This window comes from Bufo bufo, chromosome 6 (assembly GCF_905171765.1).
Source record: "Bufo bufo chromosome 6, aBufBuf1.1, whole genome shotgun sequence".
NCBI lineage: Eukaryota > Metazoa > Chordata > Amphibia > Anura > Bufonidae > Bufo > Bufo bufo.
Genome location: NC_053394.1, coordinates 337,291,559 through 337,309,875, shown reverse-complemented (window position 1 = coordinate 337,309,875; position 18,317 = coordinate 337,291,559).

Here is an 18,317-nt window from a genome sequence, read left to right as displayed (position 1 = left end):
GCAACAAAGAATTTATTAACGAAACAACATAAGTTTGGGCGGGAAATCCCAGTGCCGTTGGGGAGGCTAAATGGAAAATCCAATTACCGCTAAGTGTAATTATCATCTTTTCCATACGCCTCCCCAACGGCTAAGCAGGAGGATTAACAGAGTAAACAAATATTTAGGGAGGGACCACAGCGGACTGGCCATAGGGCAGACCGGGCATTTGCCCGGTGGGCTGGGCCGAACACAATCAGCCGGGCCGCCGGCTGAGTTTTTTTATTTTTTTATTAATGTGGCAGCAGCCGGGCAGGAGTGGAGATGAGCGCTTCCATTGTGGAAGCGCTCATCTCCATATTCATCTGTATCGCCGTCCTCAGGACAGGGATACAGATGAATGGAGCAGGGGAGAGGCGTCTCCCTTGCCCCTTCCTCTGATAGGCTACAGGCACTAGGCCTGTAGCCTATCAGAGGCCGGTGCAGGCGGAGCGATGACGTCATTGCGCGCGCCACCCGAGCCGTACAGCGCGGGACACAGGCCGGAAGAGGCCTGCATCGCATCGCTGACAGCAGCATGGAGGTAAGTATATGAGTTTATTGTTTTTATTATGAAATTTTTTACTATACTGTGGCAAGAAGGGGGGTGGGGGCCCTATATACTGGCACAATATAGGGGGGGTCGGCACTATGGAGAAGAGGGGAAGCACTATGGGGCCATATATACTGGCACAATATGGGGGGCCTATATACTGGCACAACATGGGGGGGCACTATGGAGAAGAGGGGAAGCACTATGGGGCCCTATATACTGGCACAATATGGGGGGGGCACTATGGGGCCCTATATACTGGCACAATATGGGGGGGACACTATGCAGAAGAGGGGAAGCACTATGGGGCCCTATATACTGGCACAATATGGGGGGGGCACTATGGGGCCCTATATACTGGCACAATATGGGGGGGACACTATGCAGAAGAGGGGAAGCACTATGGGGCCCTATATACTGGCACAATATGGGCGGGTCGGCACTATGGGGGCCCTATATACAGGCACATTATGGGGGCACTATGGAGAAGAGGGGAAGCACTATGGGGCCCTATATATTGGCACAATATGGGGGGCACTATGGGACCCTATATACTGGCACAATATGGGGGGACACTATGCACAAGAAGGGAAGCACTATGGGGGCCTATATACTGGCACAATACGGGGGCACTATGGAGAAGAGGGGAAGCACTATGGGGGCCCTATATACTGGCACATTATGGGGGGCACTATGGAGAAGAGGGGAAGGAGCACTATGGGGGCATCTACTGGGGGCCCTATATACTGGTACGCATTATAGGTGGGCACTATGGAGAAGTGGGGGACAAGAGCACTATGAGGGCATTATATAGGGGCATTTAATACTGGCACCCATTTTGATGCCACTATGGGGAAGGGAGGAAAGGAGCATTATGGGGGTATCTATGTGGGGCAGTCTATAGGGGCATTTTATAGTGCCACATTATGGAGGGCACTATGGAGATGGGGAAGGAGCACTATGGGGGCATCTTCTGGGGGGACTATATAGGAGTATTTTATATTGGCACAAATTATAAGGTCACTATGGGCACCTAAGATCAACTGGTGGCATTAAGTGTTTTTTGTAGTGGCACACAGTACGGGTCATTGGAACACATGAGGGCACTCTGGGGACATTGGCTCTACTGGGGGCACTAAGAGGAGGTATTTCTTTTTTTACTGCCACACAACGGGGCATTTTTGGTACTGGTGCACATTATAAGGGGGGGGGTTCTACTGTCACACATTATAAAGAGAATTATTACTATCGGGGCATTATGGTGGGCTTTATTACAACTGGGGGACTATGGGAGCATTATTACTTGTGGGACACAATTAATGTTGGGGGCACTGTAGGAGCACTATTACTACTAAATGCACTCTGGCAAAGAAATAATTACTATTGTTGGGACTTTGGGAGCACCATTACTTTGGGGGCACCCTGGCACAGCATCAGCTTAGCACAGTTCTTTTTTGCAGTATAGTTTTGGGGAGCACAGCTTCTCAGTATTGGGGGTGCATGATGGGATGTTAATTGGAGGATGATGGAAAAGTAGGAAACTAAGATGTCTGTCAAACTCTGCAGAGATGAGAGATGGCTGAAAGAAATTATCACGGTAGTCTGGTCTGAATGGAGAAGATGAAGAAAGAGAACATCTACATCAGAGGAGAGGTCATTGGATATAAGAGGTATGGGGCGCTGTATTAGGCTACTTTCACATCTGCGTTAGTGATCCTGGCACGCTGTTCCAGCTGAGAATTCACTGGACCTGCACTGCTGGATGCAGACAGAATGCCCGCCAGCCCCATTAACTATAATGGGGTACAGCAGAGATCCGGCCACAATCTGGGAAAAATGCAGAGAATCAGCGGGACATAAACCACTGCATGCTGTGCTTTGTGTCCAGTCGATTCCTTGCATTTTCTGCCGGATTAGGTGGCCGGATCGTACTAAGACCCCTAATGTCACCTGGGGACCCCCAAAGAAGCTTGTGTGTTGGCTGAAGCCTTCCTATCTTACTGGTGGCTGGCCCTGCCTCTCAATTGTGCTTCCGGTTTTGGCTCCGCCCCTAGACTGCAAGGGGGTGGGGCCTGTTGGGGGTCATGTGATTGGGCTGCTCAGTCAAAAATGCCCGAGCCTATTTTTTGTCGCAGTCTGGCATATTTGGGCCAGGCAAGCCGAGGCACCTTCCGGCCAGGAGGTAGAAATTGCTCTAGTCAAATGGGCTTTTAACTCCAGGGGAGGAATAGCACCCTTCTCTCTATATGCCCTGGCAATGGTTTTCTTAATCCAGCGGGAAATAGTTATTTTTGAAGCTCCTTGACCTTTGTTTCTTCCTGCATACTGGACTAGTAGGCGATTTGATTTTCTTATGTCCTTAGTGGCGTCTAGGTAAGCCAAGACGCATCTCCTGACGTTTAGATTGTGGTACTGAACCTCCTTGTCGGACCTGGCCTGTGGACAGAAGGTAGGTAATGAAATTTCCTGCTGACAATGGAATTTTGTAAATACTTTAGGTAAATAAGAAGGCTCATGCTTTTAAAATTATTCTGTCATCCAGAATAGTTAAATATGGTGGACGGCAAGATAAGGCCTGGATCTCTCCCACCCTCCTGGCCGAGGTAATCACAATTAAATAGGCCGTCTTTAGGGAGAGTAACCTAAGAGGGATCTCACTTAGAGGCTCAAAAGGAGGATCCATAAGTACAGAAAGTAAAAGATTAAGGTCCCAGGGAGGCACCGTGGATCTAACTGCTGGGTTTAATCTATGGGCACCTTTAAAGAAACGCCTGATTAAAGCTTCATCAGCTAACTTAACTTCCAGGAAAGCACTGGGGCCGCTACCTGGACCTTCAGAGTACTGACCCTTAATCCGTCTTCTAGGCCTCTTTGTAGGAAATCAAGAATTATCTTGACATCTGGCAAGACAGTGGGATTCTAGGCATCTTTTGTGAAATGGAGGAAAGCATTCCTGATCCTAAGATAAATCTTAGACGTGACAGGCTTCCTACTATTTAGTAGGGTGTTAATATTCGCGTCTAACAGTCCTTTGGCTCTTAGATTAAACGTTCAACATCCATGCTGTCAGATTCAACTGTCGCACATCCGGATGTTGGGCCAGGCCCTGAAGAAGAAGATCCGGAATCTGAGGGAGAAACCAGAACTTCCCGCTCGAGAGGCTTAGCAGAAGGGGGAACCATGTTCTTTTGGGCCAATATGGGGCTGTCAGGATTACCCGGCATTTGTCCTCCATTATTTTTGTCAAGACTCTGGGAATCAGGGATATTGGGGGAAATTCATATAGCAGGCCCTCCGGCCAAGGACCCGAGAACGCATCTACTCTTAGTGGTCTGTCCTCGTAAGATAGGGAGTAGAAACGATCCAACTGTCTGTTTATTCTGGAGGCAAAGATGTCCAGGACTGGGAATCCCCATCTGTCACATATTGACTGAAATATCATCTTGTTCAAGGACCACACTCCTGATTTTAGAGGTTTTCTGCTCAGAAAATCTGCCAGAGCGTTTTCTTTTCCCTGCAGATGTACGGCTGAAATTGAGTTTATGTGATTTTGGGCCCAGGAGAATAAATGGAACACTGTCTGACATAGTTTTCTGCTTTTTGTGCCGCCCTGTTTGTTTATATAGGCAACAGTTGTACTGTTGTCGGACAAAATCTTCACATCTCTTTGATGGATGGCTGGACGAAAGGCTTAGGAATACTGCAAGTTCCTTCGAGTTTGAGGATAGAGGATGTAATTCTTGACCCCATACTCCTTGGACTAGCTGATCTCCGCTGTGAGCCCCCCAACCCGACTCGCTTGCATCTGTTGTTATCACAATTGGGTCTGGGGATCTTTCCTGAACTCCTTGGTTTAGATTTTCCTTTCGTAGCCACCACTGTAGAGAGGCTTTCACCTGAGGAGGAAGAGGCACCCTCCTGTCTAGAGATAAGCAACTTTTGTTCCAGGTGGAAAGAAGAAAAGCCTGTAGTATTCTGCTGCGGAACTGTGCCCAGCTGACTGCTGGGATGGCTGAGGTCATTAAGCCCAGGACTACCATAATTTCTCTGAAGGACACCCTTGGGTGGGACCTGAAAACCGAGATTTTTGTTATTATATTATGGATCTTCTGTTCTGGGAGAGAGGCCGTCATAAGGCGGGAATCCAGAAGTATCCCCAGGAAGATCTTCTTCTTGGTGGGGATCAAATCAGACTTCTCCAGGTTTAATTTCCAGCCTAGGGACTGAATGACATCTCTGACTATCTGGAATTTTCTGAGGAGAATCTCTGATGAATGAGACGTAATCAGGAAATCGTCTAGATAGGATAAATAGCATCTCTTGCTGATGTAAGTACCCCAAAACTTCTGCCATGATCTTTGTAAAAACTCTGGGAGCAGATGAAAGACCGAAAGGGAGGACTTGAAACTGTAGATGGGTCAGGCGATCTTCCAGGTAAATTGCAAACCGCAGGTATTTCTGATGATCGCTGTGAATGGGAACGTGATAATAGGCATACGAGTTATCATGAAACAGTCCTGAAATAACAGACTGATTGTTGATTTGACTGTTTCCATTTCGAATTTTTTGTATTTGACATGTTTGCCGTTTGTTTTCTTTTACTAAGAAGATTGGTGAATAGAACCCTTTCCCTTTCTGATCCGGTGATACTGGAACAACAGCTTGTTTTAACAGGAGGGTCTGAACCTGGGATTCTAGAAGTAATTGCTTTTCTTCTTTAAATTTTCTGTTTAATAAGAACCTTCCTGGAGGGGGTGGGGGGAATAGAATTCTATACTGTAACCGTAACGTATCAGATATAGAACCCAGGGGGATTTTGAAACCCTTTCCCAAGCTAAAAGAAGTTTTTTTCGTCTTCCCCCTACCAGTTTCCTGGCATCATTGATTTGGCTGCTTGGTGGATTTGTCAGGGTTCAATAGGAAACCCCTACCTCTGCCTCTTGAGGGCTGCCAGGAGCCTGAGTTCTCTTTCTTTTTTTGGTCAGGCCTGCCCCTTCTTTGGGTACGAAAGGAGCGGCGATGCTGAAAAAAATCTGGATTCTGATGGGAAGCCCTTCTTTCTATCAGATGCCTTGTCTAAGATGTCATCTAATACAAAACCAAAAAGCCTGTCCCCCTCACAGGGAATACTACATAGCTTGCTTTTTGAAGTGTTGTCCACAGACCAGGACCTTAGCCACTCAGCTCCCTGTGCTCTGTCTCTCTTGCACTGAATGGTGAAGCAGGAAGACTTCTCCCCGCTCCACCATTCAGCCTGCAGACACGGATCGCGCTGCTGGCATGTGTGGGCGAACCCTGTAGCCCGGTAATCTGCATAAGCTCCGCCCACACTGTGCTGCAGAGCGATCTGTGTCTGTAGGGGAGAGAGGACTGTGAGCTTCAGGAATGGGACAAGGTGAGAAGTTACTGTGTTTTTTAAATTTATTTAACAGAGGGCATTTCTACCATGGTGGGGGCACAGAGGGCATTACTACTACACAGAGGGCATTGCTACTACAAAGGGCATTACTAGTATTAGGGGGCACAATGGGCATTACTACTATGGAGGCAGCACAATGGGCGTTACTACTATAAATAAGATACAATGGGCATTATAACTATGAAGTGGGCACAATGGGCATTACTATTGTGAAGGAGGCACAGTGAGCACTATTAGTATGAAGGGGGCACAATGAGCATTACTACTATTAAGGAGGCACAGTGGGCATTACTACTATGAAGGTGCACAATGGGCATTACTATGAAGGGAGCACAGATTCCATTACTACTGTGAAGGGGGCACAGAAAGCCTTACTCTTGTAAAGTGGGTGGGCATAACTGTTATGGGGCACTATTACTATGAAGGGGCACAAATGGCATTATTACTGGTATGGGGGCACAGTGAGGGCATAACTACTCTGAAGGGGCACAGAAACGGCATTACAACTGTGAAGGGTGCACATATAGGGCATTACTACTTTGAAATGGGCACAGAGAGGGCATAACTACTGTGAGGGAGGCACAAAGAGGGCATTACAACTGTGAAGGGGGCACAATGAAGGGATAAGTACTTTAAAGGGGCACAATGTGGGCATAACTACTGTGAAAGTTGTACAGTGAAATCATAACTACCTTGAAGGGGCACAATATGGGCATAACAACCATGAGAGGGCACACATCTGGACAAAACTACTGTGAAAGATGTACAATGAGGGCGATACTACTGTAAGGGGGTACAATTTTTTTAAAGTATTGGTGGGGGGTGCCAGAGAAAGGACCCGCCCCGGGTGCCAAAACCCTAGGCACACCACTGGTAGGTAGCAGCAATACTGGGCCTTAACATGGAGGTACATGTTTCCCAAGACTTCTTCAGAATAGACTCACATTTTTTTATCCATACAGTCCCGTAAGAGGCCTACATCCTCTAAGTGGAGGGAGGACTTCTTAGATATTCTGGCTACTGGGGCGTCTACCCTGGGAGTTTTATCCCAATGGGCCGAATCCCCCTCACTAAAAGGGTATTTTCGTTTGAATACCCTAGAGATTCTAGATCTAGACCTTTAAACATCTGGTCCTGAATTGACTGGGGCTCTTTTGACTGCTCAATGTTCATGGTAGCCCTGATTTTTTTTAGGAGTGAATCGGTGTCTTCAATAGAACACATAGGTCTACCCGATTCATCATCTGAAGAAACCGAGTCGGAATCGGAGGAGACTTCTCCTTCATCAAAGTCAAAATCAACATCCAGAGGTGCGTTAGGAATAGATCTGGAGGTAGAGGGTCTCTGAGGAATCACCGCCATTTTAGCTTCAATGGCGGAGCTGACTTCCTCTTTAATGATAGATTTCAGGCTGTCCATTAAAGATGGGGTCTCTTCAGCCATAATCTTATCTGTACATCTCTGGCAAAGGGGTTTCTTTATGTGGCCGGCAAGCTGTTTTTTACAGATGGCACATTTTTTCTTTAATGAAGGTTCCCCACTTTTGCTGGCTCTGCCCTGCAATAAAAATAACCCCTTTCAGGAAGAGCTTTAGAGTGATTAATTTAAGTGGGAACTTTCACCATGAAAACCCCAATGGTGTACAAAAGAAACTTAGCAAAAAAAAAAGACGCATCACTAAGGAGGAGGCTTACCGGGCTTAGGGCCTTTGGAGGGTCTGCGGCCATATCAGCAGGCAGGGACATGGCTGCTCCAACACACCAATGCTTCCACGCTGATGAGGAACACCATTCTTTATCCGGCCGGCATTTTCAGTACTACTTCCGGGTCACATGGCACGGTGCGCATGCCGACACGCGTGCGTCCATGTGACCTATTCTCGCGAGACTCCGGCCCAGAGTCTCGTAATGCCACTTCCTCCCTTAGCTGCCCCGCATGGAGGCGCGGTATCGCCCGGGGTTGCCTGCGATTCGCAGGACTTATGCCTAGATGCCGGAAGGGCCTGTATCTTGCCCCGGGCCCCGGTGCCCTGCTGCAGCCCTCCTGACTATTTAGCCAGGGGAACGGACGGACCCCCAAAAAAAGGCTGCGCAACATCTTCCAAAGCAGGAGGGAACCCCTGTTCTAGTCTCCACTTCATCCCCGGAGGGACAGGAAACAACTGTAGAAGGTAAAGGGTAGGAGGCTTTTAAATGATTGTTCTCCACTTTCCTGTCACTGGGAGGCGGGGTATCCTCCTGCTTAGTGCCGTTGGGGAGGTGTATGGAAAAGACATGCATTTCTATGTGGTAATGCTATAGGTTAGTGCTATAATGGTCTGCATTATATATAGAGATCCTAGATTCACATCCCAGAAAATATATAATTTTTCTTTCTGTTAGGGCCCATGCACATGACCGTTGTTGTTTTGCAGTCTGTTTTTCAAGGATCCGTTGTTCTGTATCTGAGGTTTATTTTTCTCTGATTTAAGCCCTTATCCGTTCCGTTATTCCACAAAACATATCGGTATGTTTTCTGTATGCGATCCGTTTTTTGTGGATCGTAAACAGAAACAGTAACTTATTAATCACCAAACACATGAGCAATATAGGCTGGGCATAGCATTTCTACAGTATGGATCCGCAAAAATACGGATCAAATACGTGTGACATACAGATTTTTTGCGGACCCATTGACTTGAATGGGGCCTCGGACCGTGATTTGCGGACAATAATAGGACATGCACTACTTTTTTGCAGAACGGAAATACGGGAATAAGGAATCGGAATGCACACGGAGTACCTTCCGTTGTTTTTGTGGACCCATTAAAGTGAATGGTTCCGCATACGGTCCGCAAAAAACCCGGAACGGAAGCGGAAAGAAAATACGTTCTTGTGCATGAGCCCTTATTTTTTTCCCTTTGATTCAAAACCATATTAAAAGGCTATACTATAATAAATAATATATCATAATATAAGGCCTTAATATATTGAGAATAGTGTTTTTTGTTTTTTTTTGCTAAAACCTATTACTGCTTTAGGCCTCATGCACATGAACGTATTTTCTTTCCGTGTCAGTTCAGTTTTTTTTTTGCGGACCATATGCGGAACCATTCATTTCAATGGGTCCACAAAAAAAAACAGAACTCTGTGTGCATTTCGTTTCCGTATGTTCGTATTTCCGTTCTCCAAAATAATAGAACATGTCCTATTATTGTCCGCATTATGGACAAGGATAGTAATGTTCTTTTAGGGGCCAGCTGTTCCGTTCCGCAAAAAACGGAATGCACACAGACGTCATCCGTATTTTTTGCGGATCCGTTTTTAGCGGACAGCAAAATACATACGGTCGTGTGCATGAGGCCTAATTCACAGACATAATTTATGGCTATAAAGAAACCAACCATTAATATTTATTAGCTTTAAAAAAAACAACATTATTTTCATTATAATAAGGACATAGACTTTTCTTATGGGATAAATGAGGAAGAAGAAAAAATATCAGAAGAAAAAAAATTTGACACCTCTCCCAAGATTTAGACCTGGGATCTCTACATACAAAATGAATCACTTAACCATCAAGGTATAACATTACCACATAAAGATTTATGTCTTTTCGATGCTTATGAGTATGGATGAGCGAATCGACTTCGGATGAAATATCCGAAGTCCATTCACATAATACTTTGTTTGAATACTGTACGGAGTGAGCAATCCAAACAGTATTAAAATCTATTGGCTCCGATGAGCTGAAGTTATTACTTCGCGAAGTCTCGCGAGACTTTGGGTAATAATTTCAAAAATAGATTTCTACTGTTAAAAACCTTTTCCCGAATTTGGGTTCAGTTCCAAGTGGTACCTTGGAACCGAACCCGAGCTCGGGAAATGTTTTTTTTACAGTAGAAATTAATTTATGAAGTTATGCGAGAACGGAAATGACGGATTCGGCACATAACTGAGCAGAACGGAACCTAAAGACCCCATCGATTATAATGGGGTCCGTTAGGTTTCCGCTCAAAGGAAGATTTTTGAAGCAGAGACAAAAGTCCTGCATGCACGACTTTTGTCTCCGCTCCAAAATCATCTTCTGAGCGGAAACCTAACGGACCCCATTATAGTCTATGGGGTCCTTAGGTTCCGTTCTGCTCAGTTATGTGCCGAATCCGTACTATCCGTTCTCCTGCTCCTAAACGGAGCAGGAGAGCGGAAAACGGTGATATGAACGAAGCCTTAAAGGGGTTCTCCGGGAATTAAGAAAAAATGAAAATTATAAATATATTCCCAAATACCTTACATTAGTTAGGCTTCATTCACATCACTGTTCAGCCTTTCCGTTCTCCTGCTCCGTTTAGGAGCAGGAGAACGGAAAGAACGGAGAAGGCACAAAACTGAGCCAAACGGAGCCTAAGGACCCCATAGACTCTAATGTGTCCGTTATGTTTCCGCTTAGAAGATGATTTTGGAGCGCAGACAAAAGTTGTGCGCGCAGGACTTTTGTCTCCGCTTCAAAATCATCTTCTGAGCGGAAACATAACGGACCCCATTATAGCCTATGGGGTCCTAAGGGCTCCGTTTGGCTCAGTTATGTGCCTTCTCCGTCCTTTCCATTCTCCTGCTTCTAAACGGAGCAGGAGAACGGAAAGGCTGAACGGTGATGTGAACAAAGCGTTAATGGCTCATTTTGTCTGGGAAGCAATCATCAGGGGAAACAAAATGGACGCTGTCCTAGTACACACAAAACCTGTCCTAATCACACAGGAGGACAAGTTACTTCACAACACTGAGCTAAAGAGCTGCCTCATCCTCCTTTCTGCTCTGCTTGTCAGGTATTACCGGTTGAAACTCAAAAAATTTGAATATTGTGCAAAAGTTCATTTATTTCAGTAATGCAACTTAAAATTAGAATTTAGTGAAAAGGTTCAATATTCTAGACTCAGAGTGTCACACTCTAGTCAGCTAATTAATCCATACCCCCTGAGCAAAGGGGACCTGAGATTGTGACTTTGGGGTTTCATAAACTGTAAGCCATAATCATCCAAATTATAACAAATAAAGGCTTGAAATATCTCGCTTTGCATGTAATGAGTCTATCTCATATGTTAGTTTCACCTTTTAAAGGGATTCTGTCATCAGAATTTAGGCCTATAACCTAAACATATGGCGAGGTCCCTACTAATACACAGAATCCTAAAGTGACCTTATCAAATGCGCCTGTGGCTCTATTATCATATAAAACAGGTTTATATAACCTGTCACTCACGTCAAAATGTGTCCAAGGGGACGTCTCACGATGCAGGGTGCCCGGCTGCAGCCATCTCCTTTTGGTGCCCAGCGCCGCCTTCTGAATTGAAATCTCCACCCTCCCTTCCATTAGAGCCGCCTACCTCAGTTCGTCGTTCAATCCTGGCAGCGGCCTCGTTATGCGAAGTGCGCATTTCGCCGGCCGGCGCACTTCGCTAGAACCTGCCTTGGCCGCCCGATTACAGCCTGTTGCTACCCCTGCCTGTTCCTGATGTTCCATGGCAACACATTGCAATGGACTTTATTACGGATCTGCCTTCTTCAGCTGAATGTACCGTGATTTGGGTAGTGGTGGACCGCTTCTCTAAGATGGTGCACTTCGTTCTATTCCATGGATTGCCCTCGGCTGTGGAACTTGCCAAGCTGTTCATAAAACATATATTTCGACTACTACATGGTTTGCCTGGGCATATTGTTTGCGATCGAGGAGTCCAGTTTACATCCAAGCTCTGGAGAGCCCTCTGTCGTCTGCTGGAAATAGACCTGGACTTCTCTTCCGGTTATCACCCTCAAACCAACCGGCAAGTAGAGCGGGTCAATCAGATTTTGGAGAACTATCTTCGACATTTTGTTTCTATGCAACACGACAACTGGGTATCACTGCTACCTTGGGCAGAATTCTCCTACAACAACCACAGTAGTGAGTCTACTACAGGTGTGGCCAACCTTACAGACACAAAGAGCCAGAAAAAAAAAAGTATGACTGCCAGGAGCCACAAGCTATACATTTACACAAATATGCATGCACACGACAGTATTACCGCAAATGAGTTTTCAAACATTTAAAAGTGTATTTAAACCACCTTTCCTATCTGTAATGTAGACAGCTTTAGTGAGACTTCTTTGTTTTTCACAATGGCTTGTATTCAGTCCGCCCCATGCACAGATGACACCCTCATGCACAGATGACACCCTCATGCTCGAATGACCCTCTCACCCCCATCCTGAGATCATGTGTGATTTGACATAGCGGAGATGTGAGCATAGGGGGTCTGATTTTAGGTGTCTTATGTGAGCACGGGGGGGGGGGGGGTTATTTTGGGGGTCTGATGAGGATTTGGGGGTCTTATCTGAACTGGCACCCCCCATACTGTAAAAAAAATTGTACCCCATCATTTTAGTATTGCCCTGATTGTACAACCTTCACAGTAGTTTTGTATAGATGTGTGCCCCCTCACAGTAATTATACCCACATATAGTAGTTATGCCCTGTGTGCCACTTTCACAGTTGTAATGCCCTCTTTGTGCCCCCTTCACAGTAATAATCCCCATTGTGCCCCCTTCATTGTAATAATGCCCATTGTGCCCCCTTAATAGTTGTAATGCCCACTGTGCTAGTAATGCCCTCTGTGCCCCCTCCATAGTAGAAATCCCCATTGTGCCCCCTTCACAGTAATAATGCCCACTGTGCCCCTTCACAGTAATAATGCCCACTGTGCCCCCTTCACAGTAATAATGCCCTCTGTGCCCCCTTCACAGTAATAATGCCCTCTGGCTATGTGCCCCCTCCATAGTAGAAATGCTAATTGTGCCCCCTTTACATTAGTAATGCCCTCTGTGCTCCCTCCATAGTAATAAAGTCCTCTGTGCCCCCTCTGTATTAAAAACAAAAACACATAACTACTCACCTTGTCCCGCTCCTGAAGCTCACAGTCCTCTCTCCCCTGCAGGCACAGATCGCTCTGCAGCAATGTGTAGGTGGAGCTTATGCAGATTACTGGGCTACAGGCTCCGCCCACACAAGACAGCAGCGCGATCCATGTCTGCAGGCTGAATGGTGGAGCGGGGAGAAGTCTTCCTGCTCCACCATTCACAGCAACGCCGGCCTGAAGGAGGGGAGGAGCGCAGGGAGCAGAGCGGTGAGTGACAGGACTACAGCTCCCTGCGCTCCAGCAATGAGCGCTTTCATCTGTATTGATGGAAGCGCTCATTGCTTCTGTGTTCGGGCACCTCCTGAGAGCGGCACCCAGGACAGACCACCCCCACCCCCTGGCACACCACTGCAGAGCGCTGCTGAGAGAAGCACAAAGTAGAGGAATAGCTGGCCCGCTCCCCTACGAGCCGCATATGTAGACAGAGGAGAGCAAGAGCTGGCCGGACCGCTCCCCTGCGAGACGCATATAAAAAGGCAAGGAGCCGCATGCGTGGTTTCACTTGAACGGAGCTTAGCCCCGCCCAGGCAAGTTGATACTAGTCACTGGGCCAACGGTAAACATTGAGAAGGCCGTGGCGCTGCTGGAGCGCCGCTGCCTTCTCAAACAGCTGATTGGCAGGGGTCCCGGGTGTCGGACCCCCGCCGATCAGTTTAAACAAAGTGCAGAACCCCTTTAACCGTTTCTCAAAGGCTCCTTCTACTCCTACTCCAGTGTCTGAAAATACTGACGAGGTCTTTGAAGTCAAGGACATCCTGGATGTCAAGAAGCGGGGCAGGAAGACCTATTATCTTGTGGACTAGAAAGGATTTGGTCCAGAAAAGAGGTCCTGTAACAGCATCCTCTGTGCGACGCTGTCCCCCTGCTTACTGCCGCGGTTCCGGGCAACGTGCTCATCTGTGATCGTGGTCTGTGCTTCCCTGTCTCTGCTGCAGCTTTGGGTTCTGCCTGTGTGGTTAATATTACCTTTGAAGATTCCGCCCCACAACTCCCATTCAACCTGAACACTGCTTGAACTCGGCTTCGGTTGTGGCAGTACGCATCACTCCCTGGGCGGGGCTGAGTTGTGTCAGGTGATCTCGTTAATCTATCCTGGCTCTCCTGCAGGTACTTTAGCAGCTCACCCCTCTAGCCAGACGCCTCAGTGTCAAGGTCCAAATCTTGTGCTAAAGAGCTTGCTTACCACTTGTGTTCCTGACTTCGCGCTTCATTCCTGGACTTCGTTTATCTCCTATCCCAGCCTGGTTGCATCGCCTCTCCTGTTGCCGACCCGGATTGTCTGACCTTGCTCCTGTACCGCCTGCCTTGACCCTTTGCTTGTCCTGACTACGTCTCTGCGTCATCCTCCGGTTCCTGTCTTGTTGCTCCTGGTCACGACCCTGCCTGGTTTACTACGTCTGTACTGTCGGTACCTTCGCAGGTATCTCCTGGTCTGCCTGGACCAGCTGTCACTGACTGGTTTACGTTCCAGAGTAGCCCCTGGCAACTACTGATGGTCAAGCCTATCCTCACCATCAGAGGCTCTAGTGAAATCCGGGTAGTTGCTTAGTCACGCCCCTCTGGAGTATTGCTAGTCAGTGGCACAGTGGGTTCACATCCGCTGTTCCCTGATATTAATGATAAAGTAATATTTAGGTATTTTCATTTTTTTAATTCCTGGAGAACCCCTTTAATAATAATATATTTGCCTGTGAATAAAGCAGTAATATGTAGAGTAACCTTCTGAGCAGATCACACTGCTCTGCCCTCAGCATGTCTAGCCCTGTCAATCAATGAAAGGCGGGCGTGTGCAGAGCACAAGAGGTGTTACAAGCAGTGCTCAGAATATTCAGCCCTGCCTTTGAGAGCTCAAACTTCTCATTTGCATATGAATAAAAACGCTGATTCCTCTGCAACTGTTTAGAAGAAGAAGAAGAAAATCCCTTTATTGTCCCTCAGTAGGGAAATTTTGACATAAAAGCAGCAATCACATTACCCAACAGGAGCAAAAATAAGAGTAAAATACAAGAAAAACATAACACAGAATTTACTTTAAAAATTCACTACTGGGTTTCCGGGAACAGTGGTGGTTATAAATCCTAACCACTGCTGGGAGGAAGGACCTCCGATAAGGTTCCTTCGTGCACCTAGGATGTAGCAGTCTGTCACTGAAGGAGCTCTCCAGCTCCACAACAGCTTTGTGCATGGGGTCGGAGACATTGTCTAACAATGATGTTAATTTTGCTACAGTTCTTCTGTCACCCACCTCCTGCACTGGATGAAGGGGACAACCTAGGACAGAGCTGGCCTTCTTAATGAGCTTATCTAACCTCTGTCTCTCAGCCACAGATAAGCTGCTCCCTCAACAAACCACACCATAGAATATGGCTGATGCCACCACTGAGTCTAAGAAGGTCTTTAGGAGCGTCCCCTGCACTCCAAAGGACCTCAGTCTCCTCAATAGATAGAGTCTGCTCTGACCCTTTTTGAAAAGAGCATCAGTGTTATGGCTCCAGTCCAGTTTGTTGTTCAGGTGAACACCCAGGTACTTATAAGTAGGGTTGTCCCGATACCACTTTTTTAGGACCGAGTACAAGTACCGATACTTTTTTTCAAGTAGTCACCGATACCGAATACCGATACTTTTTTTAAATGTCATGTGACCGTTTTGGGGGATCTGTGGATGACGCACTGTCATGTGGGGGATCTGTGGATGGCACTGTTATGGGGGACCTGTGGATGGCACTGTTATGGGGGATCTGTGGATGGCACTGTTATGGGGGATCTGTGGATGGCACTGTTATGGGGGATCTGTGGATGGCACTGTTATGGGGGATCTGTGGATGGCACTGTTATGGGGGATCTGTGGATGGCACTGTTATGGGGGATCTGTGGATGGCACTGTTATGGGGGATCTGTGGATGGCACTGTTATGGGGGATCTGTGGATGGCACTGTTATGGGGGATCTGTGGATGGCGCTGTTATGGGGATCTGTGGATGGCACTGTTATGGGGATCTGTGGATGGCACTGTTATGGGGATCTGTGGATGGCACTGTTATGGGGATCTGTGGATGGCACTGTTATGGGGGATCTGTGGATGGCACTGTTATGGGGGATCTGTGGATGGTGCTGTTATGGGGGATCTGTGGATGGCACTGTTATGGGGATCTGTGGATGGCACTGTTATGGGGGATCTGTGGATGGCACTGTTATGGGGGATCTGTGGATGGCACTGTTATGGGGGATCTGTGGATGGCACTGTTATGGGGGATCTGTGGATGGTACTGCTATGGGGTGGGATATCTGTGGATGGCATTGTTATGGGGTGGGGGGATCTGAGGATGGCATTGTTATTTGGTGGGGGATCTGTGGATGGTGCTGTTATAGGGGATCTGTGGATGGAACTGTTATGGGGAGGATCTGTGGATGACACTGCTATATGTCATCCACAGATCCCCCTCATAACAGTGTCCCCCAATACACCGGGCCCCGCCGCTCACCGAAGTATTTATAAACGTGAATCCTTATCCTGTTGTTAAGTTGAACTAACGCTGCCCTCTCCCATGTTCCCATGTTCCCCTGTATCCCCATAGCACTTACTTAAGCTTCCATAGCAGGCAGAGCGGACGGCACCAGTAACGTCACTCACTGACGTCGCGCGCCTGCTCCGCCTGCTTCACTCATAAAGTGGGCGGAGCAGGCGCTCTACGTCAGTGAGTGACGTTACTGCTGCCGTCCGCTCTGCCTGCTATGGAAGCTTAAGTAAGTGCTGTGGGGATACAGGGGAACATGGGAGAGGGCAGCGTTAGTTCAACTTAACAACAGGATAAGGATTCACGTTTATAAATACTTCGGTGAGCGGCGGGGCCCGGTGTAAGAGTACAGTGACTGCACCGGGCCCCGCCCATAGTTACGCCCATAGTATTCTATTTATGTATCGGGGCGGGGTATCGGCGGCTGAGTACCGCCGAGAAAACTCGGAATCGGTCCCGATACCGATACTAGTATCGGTATCGGGACAACCCTACTTATAAGAGTCCACCACCTCAATGTCCGTTCCCTGCATGTTCACCAGAACCAAAGCAGAGGGCCTGTGTCTGCGGAAACCAACCACCAGCTCCTTGGTTTTGCCCACGTTGATCTGGAGCTGGCATACAGCATACAGACAAAAGAAAGATACAGTTGTAATCAGCATGATGAGCCCTACCGGCCAGTATATCTGGTTTAATAGGGTTGATCCTGGTGACAGAGCCACTTAAAGGGGTTGTCCGGGATTGAGGACCCTGTTCCATTAGTACAAGACAGACATACATATAACATACATCCATGTCCTACCCTTTCCAAATGTTTCTGAAACCTGTTTTCTTATAGGAAATTCTTCACCGGAAGGGAAGTTTTCTTAGACTCAGTGACGTACCTGGTCCCTTGCAGGAGCGCTGAAGCCTCTTCTTCCGGCTGCTCAGGGAGCCCGGTGACGTGACCGGCTCTGATGGGCGGGCTTTAACGCTGCTCTAGCCAGTAAAACAGCTAGGGCAGCGCTAAAGCCCGCCCATCAGAGCCGGTCACGTCACCGAACACACTGCCGGGTGGAAGCCTCCGCCCGGCAGTGTGTTATTGTAAACAAAAGAGCCTTTGCCCTGCGTGATTTAGCGCAGCGCAAAGGAGAGCATCGGAGCATGAACTGTTCCGATGCTCGAGTCAGGGGGGCTGTCTGGGTGAAAATAGAGGTTTGTCCGGGTTCAGCTCTGAACCCAGACAACCCCTTTAAAGGGGTTGTCTCATCTCCCCATTGAGATGGTACTAAGCGCCAATGTTTCTGTAACTCCCATTGTAGTGAAAGGGAACAAAATCTACACAAACAATGTAGCAGAACAAGTAAGGCTACGTTCATATCTCCATTAGGGCTCATGCACACGAATGTGTGCGGACCGCAAACTTGAATAGGTTAGCTCTCCGCAAGATACGGTGTGGAGCGGAAGCATTACGAAGCATTTCTGTGAGATCTTGTCAGATGGATAGTGTGTTGTGTGTGTAGTGATCTGTGTATGTGACCAATCCGCTCAGTGCTTGAAATCCCAATCCACATAGCATATGTGAGCGAGCAGAGTGTACAATCAGTGCGCATGTAACAGCACACTTAGCAGCAGCATAATTCAACTGCGATATTGATTGTTTGATGCACTATCACCTACACATTTGTAATCCACTGCTATGTTAGTATAACAGTAGTCCGTTCAGTGCTTTATTTTATAGCACTATTTTGTTAATAAACAGTTTTCATGGGACGAACAGTGTGTTATTATGTGATATCAGCACCCCCACATGTAGCCTTTTAATGTATTGACATTTGCAGCCTGTTTAGACTTGCAATGTATGACACGTTGTGCTATGGGGGTGGGAGACTCGCAGTATACT